Raw genomic sequence first — 15,177 nt, forward strand, 5'->3', positions numbered from 1 at the left:
TCATCCTTCTATTATAAATACTGATTTTTGTGCGACAGAGAAGAGCTTATTTCACTTGTGAAATACCTACCCCTTGACAGGTTCTCTGGGCGAGTTTGTGGAATGGCTAATGATTTCTCATGAGTTCCAACACTCAAAAATCTATGATTATTAATGTTTTATTTTGAAACCTTTTTTGCTTTAATTTAACCACTGCTTGATAAACAGTTATATCAGTGAGATTCATCTGCATTTCAGTTTTCTATAACTATAACTTTTCTGTAAATTCTACTGTCTCCTTAGTAATTCCTCCGAAGTCATTAGTTTTAACAGGAAGATTTATGCATTGCAAAAATAACTGTTTTTCAAAATGTCTTTAAAGACTTTTTTTTCATGAATAAATTTAAGAATTCTGCTTTATTTTTTTTTCTTGTGTTTGTTTTTAAAGTCTGCAATTCTGAGAACATCCTGACAGTCTGGCCTAGCAGTCCTGACCTAGAGAGGAAAAGCCAGTAGAAGCTCCAAAGAATCTGAGCTCCCTTGTAGGTGCTGGTCTTACAGAGACTGAAAAGAAACCTTTCAGTTTCTGGATCCCACTTTAGAGCCAAGAATCCCATTCTATCCAGAACTCTTCTTTCCCTCTCTTCCAACTTCCTCAATTTCCCCACTGCTCTCCTTTACACACATTCTTAGAGACAGCAGAACCTGTCCTACTGGAGTATTACTTCATCAAACAAATTGAAAACATTAGCCTGTGCTCTTCCCAAGAGTCTGAATTCCTTCTCAAACATAATGATTTATCTGTGGTCACTCCCAGCCTCTTGTCCAGTCTCTCCAAGGATGAGGCATCTCCATTTCAGTTCGAAATGAACTTCTCCCAGCTTCATCACACGCCATGTATCACTATCCCTGCTATTTCCCTCCCTAGTGCATCTTTCCCCTTGGCTGATTAATATATGCAAATCTCTTCCATCCTTCATTTTTTCCCTGATGACTTCTCCTTTTAATTGCTGTTTTATTTCCCTCATTGTCTGGTTGTCTTTACTTCAAAAAAAAAAAGGAAAGAAAAAGAAAAAAACTATATTTCTCTTGGTATCTCCACTTCATCTTCTCTGTTATCACAGCCCAAGCCTGTGCTAGCTTTTTTAAGAATTAGGTCATACTCTTGGCCCATTTTAAGTTTATAATCAACTAAAAATCTTTGGATCATTTTTAAGCACTTGTTGCCAAGCTAATCTTTCCCATCTTGATTTTGAGCAATCTGTCATTTAAACACAAACTTAACAAATGGAAGTTTACATGATTCCTACTAATGTAATCTGGTTTCTCAGTTACGTCACCCCCAGCTTCGTGTCATTCCCATTCACTCAATCCACACTAAGCTCAGTTTGGGCTGGATCCTCTTGGATCTTCCATAGCTTTCCTGAATACCTGGACTAAGAGGGGTCACTGGGCTACCCCATACTAACTTCACAGGGATTGTACCCAGAGGTTCCTGTGAACCCTTTTGAGATCCTGCCCATAATATTCTACTGTAACTGCTCTCAATAAGATCACCAAGAATCTCCAAGTAATGTGAAATTTTTTAAGTGTTCACTGAATTACATTATTTCTTTTTTAACCTCACTAGATCTCTCTGCTGCAGTTTTCCTTTCTCACATTAGAATTTTGACTCTCTTGTCTCCCTTAACAGCCTCTTTACCAGCTTCTCCTCCTACCTTCATTCCTTCGTCCTCCTGCCTCTTCAGTGTAGGTTACTCTCAGGGTCCCACTCCTGACCCACCTTTCTACTTCTCTTTTTGTTCTGCTTGCTCTTCTGGTGTGATCTCATCCATCTACCTAATGCACAGAGATTCCTAAACCTTATGTCTGTGACACCTATATGAAGAGGTAATGATTGGACTCACTGTGTACAGCAGGTAAAGTGAAATGTCTGCCTCTCGAGAGATGTTTCTTTATGACTCCACTTAATAGATTCTATATGGACTGAATGTCCCTGTGCACACATGTGGTATATAAAACTTAACTGTACTGAAGATTATTTTTATCATTAAAAACATTGTTTACTCTTGTTTAAAAAAATTTTTTTAAGCAAGGTCACACAGAGCAAATAATTTATATTGTGGATCATCAGGAAATTAGGCTAAAATAGCTAATAATTATAACTAATGATTAATTATTCAATTTAAAATTGTTAACCCAAAAATCTAAATAACAAAAAATAATAGTGTAGCAGATACTGTCATCCCATTGACCTCCTCTCAGCACTTCCCACTCAATACATGCAACTTTTAACCTGAGGAGTTTTTCTCAACCCCTCCAGGGCAGTCAAGAAGCACCAAGGACCCTGAGAGCAGTCTTCAACCAATGACACTTGAAAACTGAAGGATAAATACATATGCCAAGTGTGGTAGGCTGAAGAATATCCTCTGAAGATATCAGGCTCTGAAACTGGTGAATTTTGTGTTTTAGAGCCAAAGGTATGATTAAGGATCTTGAGATAGGGAGATGATTCTGGACTGTCCAGGTAGGCCCTAAATGCAATCACATGTATTCTTAGGGAAACTAGGCAGAGGGGGATTTCACGCAGATGGAAGAGGAGGAGACCTTGTGGCCACAGAAGTGGACAGTGCAGTGATGTAACCACAAGTCAAGGAGAGCCAGCAGCCACCAGAAGCAGGAAGAGGCAAGGAGCAGACTCTCCCGTGGAGCCTCTGGAGGCAGGATGGCCCTGCTGACTGCATGTTTCCAAGGATACTGATTTCGAACTTTTGGCCTCTAGACCTGTGAGAGAATAAGTTTTCATTGTTTTCAGCTACCAAATTTGTGGTGATTGTCACAGTGACCACAGAACACTAATATACCAATATTTATACCCATAAGTACACCAATGTCCTCACTTCTCAAAAGCAGAACAACTCTGAGGCATCTTCTGTTGTCTCCAGGAGTCTGCAGCAGAGTTGAGCCCTACCTTTAGGGTTACCCACCCATCAGCCTACTCTGTTATTGACTTTCTCTTCTCAGTCTCGCTTGCTTATTCTTCCATCAGTGGTTCCAGGTCTCTCCTTCAATACAAACCACATACTCTCAAATCCTTCTGTATGAGTTTCTTGGAGTTGTTATAACAAAGTACCATAAACTGTGTGGCTTATAACAAAAAAATTTATTCTCACAGTTCTGGAGGCCAGAAGTTGGAAATACAATAAAGGTGTTGATTCAGTTGGTTCCTCTTCAGGCCTCTGAGAAGTCTGTTTCATGCTTCTTTCCTAGCTTTTGGTGATGGCTGGCAATTCATGGCATTCTCTGGTTTGTAAATGCATCTCTCCTATCTCTGCCTCCATCTTTACATAGCATTCTCCCCTGTCTCTGTGTCTTCATGTGGCCATCTTCCCCTCATGTAAGAACACTAGTTATATTGGATCAAGGACCCAGTTTCATGACATTATCACAACTTGGTAACATCTGTAAAGATCCTATGCCCAAATAAAGTCACATTTCTACATACTGGGGATAAGAATTATAACATCTTTTGTAAGGCACATACTTCAACTCATAACACCTTGACTCAGTGTCAAATTTGGGGACCCCTAACCTAAGACAATTATCACTTAATAAGCATTTTTATTTCCAAAGCATAAGCATTTTTATTTCCCTAAATATAATTATTTTTCTTCAGTAATCTTATGATATTGTGTCTATTTCAAAGTTAATAAATCTGAGGATTAGATATTATGGTGTAGTCAAGTCTGTGTTTTACCAGGCAGGAAATGTAATAAGATGCCAGTTCTACCAGTGGGAGTGGTTTTCAGCAAAAGAGATCAAATACCTTAAGCTTTTTCTTTTTTCCCCCCCTCATCTGCAATATTATAGATCAGGAAACAAAGAGGGATTTTCCTAGGGTTGTGATAATCTTTTCTATTTGAGATTTTGTTGATAAATTTAATGTCTAAGACCTGATGTTTCCTCTTTCTTTACTTGAATTGTCTGTTCAGAGCCACTCTTGTTTATTCATTGCTTTCCAGAATCTTTGGGGAAGGGGGAGTAGACTCCACACACAAAGTCATGTCCAGTTTCTGATAATCCCTTTGGCAGCAATAGTTGCTCACTCTCTGTACCAGCCTCTGCTAGGAGCTCTCTGTGAAAGAGTGTTCTACAAAACAAGGACACATTGTCTCTGCCTCTATTCTAAAGCTGCTGGTAAGTACCCTGCATAGGGAAGAGACCATAAGATGAAACTAACATCTTAGATACCTTGTATATCACAATGTGCCCCGGCTTATTCTAATATTCTCTACTTCATCTTTCACCAAAGGCCAAGTCCTTTCTCTGATTACAAGTTTGGAAATACTTCCACTTACGGGCTTATCCACATATAGTCCCAAAACCTACTTAGGTGGCATTTATGCTTCTGATTGCTTCCCTTCCTTTTATAAGCTGATACTGCTGATTATTATTTTTTTAATTATTTATTTGGCTGTACCCAGAGTTGTGGGCTTCCCAGGTGGCACTACTGTTAAAGAATCTGCCTGCCAGTGCCTGAGACTCAAGAGACCTGCATTCTATTCCTGGGTCAGGAAGATCCCCTGGAGAAGGAAATGGCAACCCACTCTAGTATTCTTGCCTAGAAAATTCCATGGACAGAAGATCCTGGTGGGCTACAGTCCATGGTGTCGTGAAGAGTCGGACACGACTGAGCACACACACACATTCTACATACCCCGTCTTAGTTGCAGCAGGTGGCAGCTTCTATCTTCGTTTGCAGCTTGTGGGATCTTTAGTTGATTAGTTGCGGCATTCGAACTCTTAGTTGTGACATATTGGGATCTAGTTCCCTGACCAGGGATCAAACTCAGGCCCCCTACATTGAAAGCATGGAGTCTTAGCCGCTGAAGCACCAGGGAAGTCCGTGTTGCTAATAATTAAAATCCTCTCAGGTGAATAAATGGATGCATAAGTGAAATAAGTAGATATTTATGAATAGATTGATGAGAGATCTTGATGATCCAAAATGTCTCCTCCAACATCTGTCACACCTGAAAGAAGATCAAGTCTGCCCCTAAGGAATCCCTCTCTTGGGCTCATTAGGAGCAAAAGGACTTTTTAATATCCAGAAATTACAGGAATGAGTGCCTTCTGGAGGTGGCAAAGATGGGAAGTGGAGGAACAGTAGAAGGTAAGTGAAAGAGGCGCCAAAACAGCTAGGTTTTAAACATCAGAGGCATGTATGTCATAACATCATGATAATTTCAGTAGGCATCAGTTCAGTTCAGTTCAGTCGCTCAGTCGTGTCCGACTCTTTGCGACCCCATGAATCGCAGCACGCCAGGCCTCCCTGTCCATCACCAGCTCCTGGAGGCATATGAGTTATCTATTTCTGCTTAACAAATTACTCTAAAAGCTATCAACTTAAAGCAATAATAAACATTTATTATTTCACATAATCTCTGTGCATCTGGGGATTAGGAGTGGTTTAGCAGGATGGTTCTGCTTCTGAAAGTTTGCAGTCTTAACTGTTGGTCAAGGCTACAGTCATCTGAAAACTTTACTGAGGCTCAAGGGTTAATTTTTTTTTTCTTTTTAAAATTTATTTTTAATCAGAGGATAATGGCTTTACAATAATATGCTGGCTTCTGCCATACGACAATGCGAATCAGCCATAAGTTTACATATGTCCTCTCCCTCTTAAATCTCCCCCTGAAGGATTAACTTCTGAGATGGCTCACTTGTGGTTCTTGGCAGGATGTATCATTCCTTACTTACTGGCTGTTGGCAGGAAGCTTCAGTTTCTTACTGCATGAACTTCTCCATAGGGCTGCTTGGGTGTCTTCATGAGACAGCAGCTGGCTTTCCCCAGAGCAAGTTATCCAAGAGACAGCAAGGGGAAAACTCGAATGCCTCTTAAAGATCTTAGTCATGGAAGTCATCACTCCCACTATTCAGTTTGTTAAAAATGAGTCACTTTATTTCAGACCACTCCCAATGATAGGGGAATTAAGAGTATACTTTTTTGAAGAGAAAATATCAGAGAATTTGTGGACATATTTTAAAAACATCAGTTTTGGATTCAGTGAACATTTATTGAGCATCTTTACTGGGATCTGAATAGGTGCTGGATTTCAAACACATTATTTTCCTATTACCCAAGGCTAAAGAAATCAGAATTTTATATAGGTAGAGGAGATGATTTTAGAATACAGGACGTTACATGACTATGATAGGTTTAAAGTTGAATGGATGTGTAGGTGAGATTTAAATCGTGGACAGCATGAGAGACTGATTTTCTACTGAGAAGATAAGAAAGATTATTTTGTAACCTGTGTGACTGCCCATTCATTAAACCTTGTAGGTCCTGAACTAATACCAAAGTACAGGAGTCATAACTAATTCCATCTTTTAACCTGAGACACCTGGGTCATTACTCTGTATTTATAAACAATAAATATTTACTGTATTTTGGATTATATTTAACTGATGAATTGAGGTGAATCCTAGGTATAAGTTTAGGTACCCCCCTTGGTTGTTGTAGATTTTTATTACTCTGGGTGTTTTGTTACTTATTTGACATGGTCAGCTCTTTGGGATTTAGAGCAGTCATAGGGGCACAGACTTGAGGCTCATGGCCAGATTCTGCCAGAGGAGTAGTTGTGTTTGGTTAAAATTGTGTGTGTGTGATACTTTTCATTGATTTTTAAATACCTTTGAGTGGACCATATACTCAGTATTTAGTCTCTAGTTCCCCCACCAGCCCCTGTACTTCCTGTTGTCTGTTATCCATCAGCCTTACTGGTCCCTAAAGATTCTTAAGTATGAGACATACATCTTGATTTTAAATCTCAGGATCGCATGGCATAATATTAGTTCAGCCTATTCTTACTCACCATCCCAAAGGTGAACTGCTTTCAGTAGATCAATCACTTTAGGTCAAAAGTACTGTTTGTTGTTGTTGTTTAGTTGCTAAGTTGTGTCTGACTCTTTGTGACCCGTGAGTCTGGGTGAACTCCGGGAGTTGGTGATGGACAGGGAGGCCTGGCGTGCTGTGATTCATGGGGTCGCAAAGAGTCAGACACGACTGAGCGACTGAACTGAACTGAACTGAAGTGTAGCCCACCAGGCTCCTCTGTCCATGGGATTTCCCAGGCAAGAATACTGGAGTGGGTTGGTAGCTATCTCCTTTTTAGCTTAGTCAGTATCTACTTGCATTCTGCTAAACCCTTGTTTTCTCTCCAGTTCTTTTTTCCTTTCCCTTCTATTCAGCATTCTTGGTGAATATTCGCCCCTTCAGTTTCTCTCAATTGTCACACCCCAAATGGTATATGGAAAAAAGCTTGAGGATAACAGTGCCTACCAGTGAGTGAGATGGTATACAGCACCTGGCTGCAAAAGGTGAGGTAAACTTAAGAAACAGTCCCTCCTCCTTTCTGGCAAATAATTTCAGGACCTTCTGTGAGGCTCTTTTCATAGCTCTTCCACTTTGGTTCTCTTTTCCAATCTTTATTGTCAGTTCATTCATTTATCCTTTTATTAATTCACCCATGTAACAAATATTAACTAGCCACTTAACTATCAGCCAGTGTCCAGGCATGAGAACGAGAAAATGATACCATCCCTGCACTTGGATGGCTTTGGTCTACTGGTGGGAAGCAGATATTAGTCAAACAAACCACCCAGATAGATGTAAAGTTTTCTAATTTTAAACGTTTGGTGTAATTCATTTCAGTTCGGTTCAGTCGCTCAGTCGTGTCCGACACTTTACGACGCCATGAATCACAGCACACCAGGCCTCCCTGTCCACCAACTCCCAGAATTCACTCAGACTCATGTTCATCGAGTCAGTGATGCCATCCAGCCGTCTCATCCTCTGTCGTCCCCTTCTCCTCCTGCCCCCAATCCCTCCCAGCATCAGAGTCTTTTCCAATGAGTCAACTCTTTGCATGAGGTGGCCAAAGTACTGGAGTTTCAGCTTTAGCATCATTCCTTCCAAAGAAATCCCCTTAGTGCCAAAAAAGAGAGAATATGGTGTTAAGACCTATTATGAGAAGGGACTATGGCCTCATCAGAGGTCATATGAGGCTTTTACTAAAGAACTGATGACTGAGCTGAGGTCTAAAGGAAAGAGGAGTTAACTGTGTATATGTGTGTGTGGTGGTAGCGGCGGTGGTGATGGTCATCATTGTCTCAGAATTTTTAGCAAGTGGAACAACATGTGCAAAGCCCTGTGATCAAAGGGAACAGAAGCTGATTGCCCATCACTTTGCTGCTCTTTTGCCTTTTCTTTCTTAACTTCCATCCTTTCTTTTCCTCACTTCCTCCCCCTGTTTCTTTTTTCTTCCTTGAATGCAGAGTTAACACCTTCCTCAGTTCTTGACACATTATCGTTATTCATCCATGCAGAGACTCTGTTACATTCTCATTTATCAGTATACTCAGTTTTAACCCTTTTTAGCAATTCCTTTTTCTCTCTTCCATATTCAGCCGTTGTTTATATAGATTTTTAAAATTTATTGATGTTCTTGAGAAAAGGCATATTTGTTTTGTATGTATGTACTATTCATCTGGAGAAGGCAATGGCACCCCACTCCAGTACTCTTGCCTGGAAAATCCCATGGATGGAGGAGCCTGGTGGGCTGCAATCCATGGGGTCGCTAAGAGTTGGACACGACTGAGTGACTTCACTTTCACTTTTCACTTTCATGCATTGGAGAAGGAAATGGCAACCCACTCCAGTGTTCTTGCCTGGAGAATCCCAGGGACCGGGGAGCCTGGTGGGCTGCTGTCTGTGGGGTCGCACAGAGTCGGACACGACTGAAGTGACTTAGCAGCAACTATTCATCTATGTAAATGATTTTTATTATTCTCATTTCTTTTTTTCATTTGACAGTGGTTTTAATATAGTTATTCTGTGTATATCTGTGTATCCTAACCTCGCTCTGTGTGTATCTGATCTGTTGTTGCTAATTGTTCTTCATCTTGTTTATTACATATTTATGTCAATTTAGGATTGTCTCAAATTCTTTTCCACCTCACACAAGAACTACAACAACACGCCTTAATGCACACTTTAATGAGCATCCTCTAGTATTCCTCTTAAGGACTTGTGAGAAATTTCCTTTGAAGGATATCAGGAGAGCAATTGCTGGGTCACAGGTTATGCATGTGCTTGATTTGACTAAGTCATGCCAGCTGGATCACCAGAATAACTCAGCTATCAGAGGTTTTCTGTTATACGGTTACCTGATCCCCACTGACCTCCAACAGAGCACCCTAGAATCTTCTATTCAATTTTTTTCCCTCCTGTATTCTGTTTATCCTTCACACATCCATTGTGAGCAAGCCACAGGTGTTCTCTTCTCTCCCCAGTGGCCTAAATCCAGAGCCAGTTTATCACAGCCCCTTCAGGAATTTACAATACACAGTTGTATACTAAAGATAATCATCATCTCCTAAAGGAGGTTTCTGTTGTCCGTTTTGTTAAACATTTAAAACCACATGAGATGGCCTATAATTTGTATACTTCTCCGTGGTGCCCTTTCAACTCACAAATATTTCTTAGGATTATCTCATCACTGAGGTGGACTAGAAGCAGGTTGCACCAAAGAAATTTTTTACTTAATCTCAAAAGAAGAAATGTAAATGACTTAAGTAATATGGTTGTGGGGTAGGCTGGGATGGAGAAGGAGGTAGGTCCACGTTCATCAGTAGTACTTTTCAAAGAAAAGTATAGTAGTTTGAAATAATTAAAGGAAGTCCTCTTGTAAAGTTGGAAAGTTTTTTTTTTAAGAGATAGGATCTAGCTTGGTGAGGGTTTAGAATGATGGGCACTTTCACACACTGCTGGTAGGAAATGTAAAATTGTACAACCTTTTCACAAAGCAATTTGAAAATGTGTATCAAAGGACAAAACAGTGACTTGACAGTGCAGAAAAGTGGAAGGCATTATCTTGACTAAGTTATTAAAGTTAGCGTTACAAGTATTGGGAATAAACTAGCATTCTGCACCTCCTGCTCCTAGGCATGAGGACACAACATCACTTCAGTGGTATTCTTACCCAAAATTCATAACCTGGATTGAATTATGAAGAAACAATTAAGCCAAACCTAAACCGAGGGATCTTATAAAACAGCCAGCCAATCTTTTTCAAAACTGTCAAGGTCATTCAGAATCAACTAAAGGCAGCCCACTCCAGTGTTCTTGCCTGGAGAATCCTAGGGACAGGGGAGCCTGGTGGGCTGCTGTCTATGGGATCGCACAGAGTCGAACACGACTGAAGCGACTTAGCAGCGGCAGCAGGTGAAATTAAAATGTGAAAATTTCAAAATTTCCTTAAAAATAATGAAGAATTTCAAGACAACAATGACAGAGCATTAAATCAGATGTTCAGGGCAGGACCCTGTGCAACTAGACAGATAACCCAGAGGTCATGAAAGACAAAGAAAGACAGAAACTGTCCTGCGTTGCAGGGGTAGAAGGAGACATGAAGACTAACAGGAATGCTTGATCCTGCACCAGATCAGTCACATAAGCAGGACAAACTGAACAACTTAAATAAGGTCTGTTTCTTAGTTCACTTGAGTCGCTCAGTCATGTCTGACTCTTGGTGACCCCATGGACTGCAGCACACCAGGCCTCCCTGTCCATCACCAACCCCCGGAGCCTACTCAAACTCATGGCCATCGCATCAGTGATGCCATCCAACCACCTCATCCTCTGTCGTCCCCTTCTCCTCCTGCCTTCAATCTTTCCCAGCATCAGGGTCTTTTCCAATGAGTCAGTTGTTTGCATCAGGTGGCCAAAGTTGGAGTTTCAGCTTCAGCATCAGTCCTTCCAATGCATATTCAGGACTGATTTCCTTTAGGATGGACTGGTTGGATCTCCTTGCAGTCCAAGGGACTTTCTTATTTGCTTCTTCCCAATTCATAGTTATGATATGTGTTTGGAAATGGATTTCAGACTATTCTGCTAAAGAACTGCTACTTAATCCATTTTAAAATATCATAAAGGGGCTTCCCTGGTGGCTCAGTGGTAAAGAGTCTGCCTGCCAGTGCAGGAGACGTGATCCCTGGTCTTAGAAGATCCCACACACCGGGGAGCAACTAATCCCGTGCACCACAACTACTGAGCCCACACTCTAGAGCCTGCGAACTGCAACTCCTGAAGTCCATGTGCCCTGGAGTCTGTGTGCCACAACAAGAGAAGCCACCACAGTGAGAAGCCAGGACACTGCTACTAGAGGGCAGCCCCTGCTTGCCACAACCAGAGAAGAGCCCACACAACACTGGAGACCCATCACAGGCAATACATAAATGCACAAATACATAGAAATACTTAAAAAATAAAATACCGTAAAAAGTAAAAGTATAAAAATAAAAAATAAAAACCTCCATCATTCTCTTTTCATATCTATCTTTTTTGATCTTTATCAAACTGGAAATGCTGATTTTATACATCATCATTATGATATACAATTATGTTTCTCTACCTTTAATATTGTTTTGTAAAATGTCCCCATATTTCTATATTTTATCATTTTAATCAACTTTGCAATATTTCATAGATAAACCTAGTTTTTTGTACACTTTCTGTATTAATTTAATACAGTTTAAATTTAAGTGATTTCTCGCTTTTAACTATTAAACATTTTGTTACAGGCCTTCTTGGGTAGCTTTTATTTTATTATTGTGAATTATTTCCTTATGACACATTCCCAGGAGTAGGATTGCGGTGCCTCTTGATATGTGGCATCAATTTGCTTTCCAAAAGGATCAGTTTGCATTTCTAGAGCATCTTATCTCTCTCGGTTTGTGGCTGTCCTGCTGTGGTTTACCAAACAGCAGTTGCTTTGTGATCTTACTATCATTCATTTCCCACATGTGTCTCACCCTTGTGGTTAATCTGCAGTACACATCTTCTCAATACTTGTATTCTAACTATAATCCGTAACCTTAGTCCTAGTCACCTTCTCTTCCTAGCTAAGGGTTTACCAGGCATGCACGGAATTTAAATCATTTGTGGAAATTGAGGGTGATTCAAGGAAGAGGAACTTAGAAGAGTACTTAGAAGAAACAGCCAAAATGTAGGAGGGAAAAAATGGAGACAATAGAGAAATGAGACCTAAGGAAAAAGTGTTTCTTTTAAACAGCTGAAAGGTTCATAGGAAGGTGACTAAAAGAGCAAGGCAGTGATCAGATGTGGGTTTAATAGAAAGTGCTTTGCTTGCAGCACGGGGAAATGTTTGAAGTGGCCCCAAGTGAATGTGGAGAAACTGGTTGGAGGTTGCTTCTGTCACCCAGGGAAGAGATGATGGTGACTTAGTCTGGGTGGGTAGACATTGTGAAGTGAGTAACATGTAGAGGATATTTACGTTAGATCCTTAGACCTTATCCATCTTATAGCTGAAAGTTTGTAAGGATCTCAGTTATCTAGTTTCAGAGGATCTAATGTAAAACATGGTGAACTACAGTTAATAACATTGTATTATATAATTTAAAAAAAAAACATATTCAGGAGGGTAAAACAAACAGACCTTAGTGACTACTTGGTATTGTTGTTATAGTTGCTCAGTGTTGTCCAACTGTTCTGCGACTCCATGGACTGTAGCCTGCCAGGGTCCTCTGTCCATGGGATTTTCCAGGCAAGAATACTGGAGTGGGTTGCCACTCCCTCCTTCAGGGTGTATTCCCAACCCAGGCACTGAACCCTTGGCTTCTGCATTGGCAGGCGGATTCTTTTACCACCTAGCTACCTGGGGAGCCCAGACTAGGTATTTTAGCCTCCTAAGGCTGTGATAACTAATTACCACAGATTTAGTGCTTTAAAACAACAGGAATTTATTCTTTCACAATTCTGGAGACCAGAAGTCTGAAATCAAGATGCTAGCAAGGGGACTACTCTGGTGGCTGTGGTGAAGAATCCACCTGCCTGCCAATGCAGGAAACACGGGTTTCGATCCCAGGTCCAGGGAAGATCCCACATGCTGTGGAGCAACTAAGCCCATGTGCCACAACTACTGAGCTGATGCTTTAGAACCAGGAACTACAACTGCTGAGCCCACGCACTACAGCGACCGTAGCCTGCATGCCCTAAAGCCTGTGGTCTGCAACAGGAGAAGCCGCTGCAATGAGACACCTGTGCACTGCGACTAGAGAGTAGCCCCTGCTAGCTGCAGCTAGAGAAAGCCCACGGGCAGCAACAAAGATCCAGAACAGTAAAAAAGAATAAATAAATAAAATTAAAAAAAATTATATTGGCAGCGTTGGTTTCTTCTGAAGGCTCTGAGAGAGAATGCACTTCATGCCTCTCTCCTAATTGATGGTGTTGCCAGCAATCCTTTGTGATCCTTTGGCCTATAGATGCATCATTCAAATCTCTGCCTCCATCTTCACATGGTCTTCTTCCCAGAGTCTTCATGTGCCTTCTCCTCTTTTTTTTGCCACTCATTACTATTTGAATATTTTAATTTAACTTTTATTTTATATTGGCATATAGGTGATTAACAATGTTATATTAGTCTCAGGTATATAGCTAAGTGATTTAGTTATACATACATACATATATATATGTGTGTGTGTGTTTATACATATATATATTCTTTCTGTTTCAAATTCTTTTCCCATATAGGTTATTACACCTATTGAGTAGAGTTTCCTGTGCTATACAGTAGGTCCTATGATTATCTGTATTATATATAGTAGTGTGTATGTGTTAGTTCTGAACTGTTAATTTATCCCTCCTCCAGATATGGAATACTTCCTGAATTTGTGGATTATCCTTGCACAGGGACCATGCTAATCTTCTCTGTATTGTTCCAGTTTTACTATATATGCTGCAAAAGCAATCCCTTCTCTTTTTTCTTTTATAAGGACACCGATCACAGCTACTTATTAGCTCTGTGAGGAAGGGAGTATGTCTAATCCAGGATTATCTCATTTTGGAAAGCTTATCTTAATTATATCTGCAAAGACTCTTTTCTAATAAAGTCACATTCATAGTCCTTGGAGTTAGAACTTGGACATATCTTTTTCAGAGATAAATTCAACCCACTACACTTGGCTAATTGGATAAGAAAGAGGGTGGTATAAGAAAGAGAATGACTCTTGGGTTTTAGGTGTGAGCAACTAAAATATTGTCATTTGGTGAGATATGGAATATTATAATAGGAGAAGATTTAGAGAAGGCAATTATGAGTTTAGACTTGGAGGTACTGGGATGGAGGTGACTTTAAGACCACCAAGCAGAGATACTGGGTATACAGTTGGCATATAGGATCTGGAGAAACTGAGTGGGTGGTGGTGGTATGTATTAAGATGGAGAATGGTGGAAGAAAACTAGGAGAGGCTCATTTAATCATATTTATTATGTCTGTTATTGTTGTTCAGTCACTAAGTCGTGTCTGACTCTTTGTGACCCCATGGACTACAGCATGCCAGTCTTCTCTGTCCTTCACTATCTCTCAAAGTTTGCTCAAATTCATGTCCATTGAGTTGGTGATGCTATGTAACCATCTCTTCCTCTACCATCTTCTGCCCTCAATCTTTCCCAGCATCATGGTCTTTTCCAATGAGTCGTCTCTTTGCATCAGGTGGCCAAGATATTGGAGCTTCAGCATCAGTCCTTCCAGTGAATATTCAGGGTTGATTTCCTTTAGGATGCATAGTTTGATCTCCTTGCAGTCCATGGGACTCTCAGGAGTCTTCTCTATCACAACAACTCAAAAGCATCAATTCTTCAGTGTTCAGCCTTCTTTATGGTCCAACTCTCATATCCATACATGACTAAAAATATCTATATATAAATATCAAGAAGGCATTCGGATGATAATGTTGGAGCTGTTGATACAAATTCTAGAGTCTTCAGTTGATAGATGATCATTTAAATACTGAGACTACCTGGGTTAAAGAGGGATGAATAAGAAGAAAAGAGGGTTCAGAACTATTCCTTTAGGAAATTTCAGTTAAGAGGGAAGAAATTCTTCTTGCCTTGAGGAAATTAAGAAGTAGTAGCCATAGAGGTAGGGGGGAAACGGAGAGTATGGCAACAATGGAGTAATGAAAACAGAGGAGCAAAAGTGTTTCAAGTTTGAAAGTCAGATGAATGAGTGTTTAAAAATGGAGGGGTGGTCAACAGAATGAATGTTGTTGAGAGATTAAGCAAGGTGGAGAGTGGAGTTTCTCTCTTAAATTAGGGACAGGGAAGTCATTAAT

General features: G+C 40.3%; 1 protein-coding gene and 1 non-coding gene across 2 annotated transcripts in view; one reads left to right on the forward strand and one right to left on the reverse strand.

Moving 5' to 3' along the window:
• TBC1D12 (TBC1 domain family member 12) overlaps nucleotides 1-15,177 on the forward strand; it is a 119,036-nt gene that overhangs the window by 252 nt on the left and 103,607 nt on the right. The gene's annotated exons all lie outside the window — the stretch shown is intronic.
• LOC133239688 (U6 spliceosomal RNA) lies at nucleotides 13,709-13,811 on the reverse strand. The gene has a single exon (XR_009733938.1). It is a non-coding gene; the product is annotated as a U6 spliceosomal RNA (small nuclear RNA).

The sequence above is a fragment of the Bos javanicus genome, chromosome 26, assembly GCF_032452875.1.
Source record: "Bos javanicus breed banteng chromosome 26, ARS-OSU_banteng_1.0, whole genome shotgun sequence".
In the NCBI taxonomy this organism is placed as follows: Eukaryota; Metazoa; Chordata; class Mammalia; order Artiodactyla; family Bovidae; genus Bos; species Bos javanicus.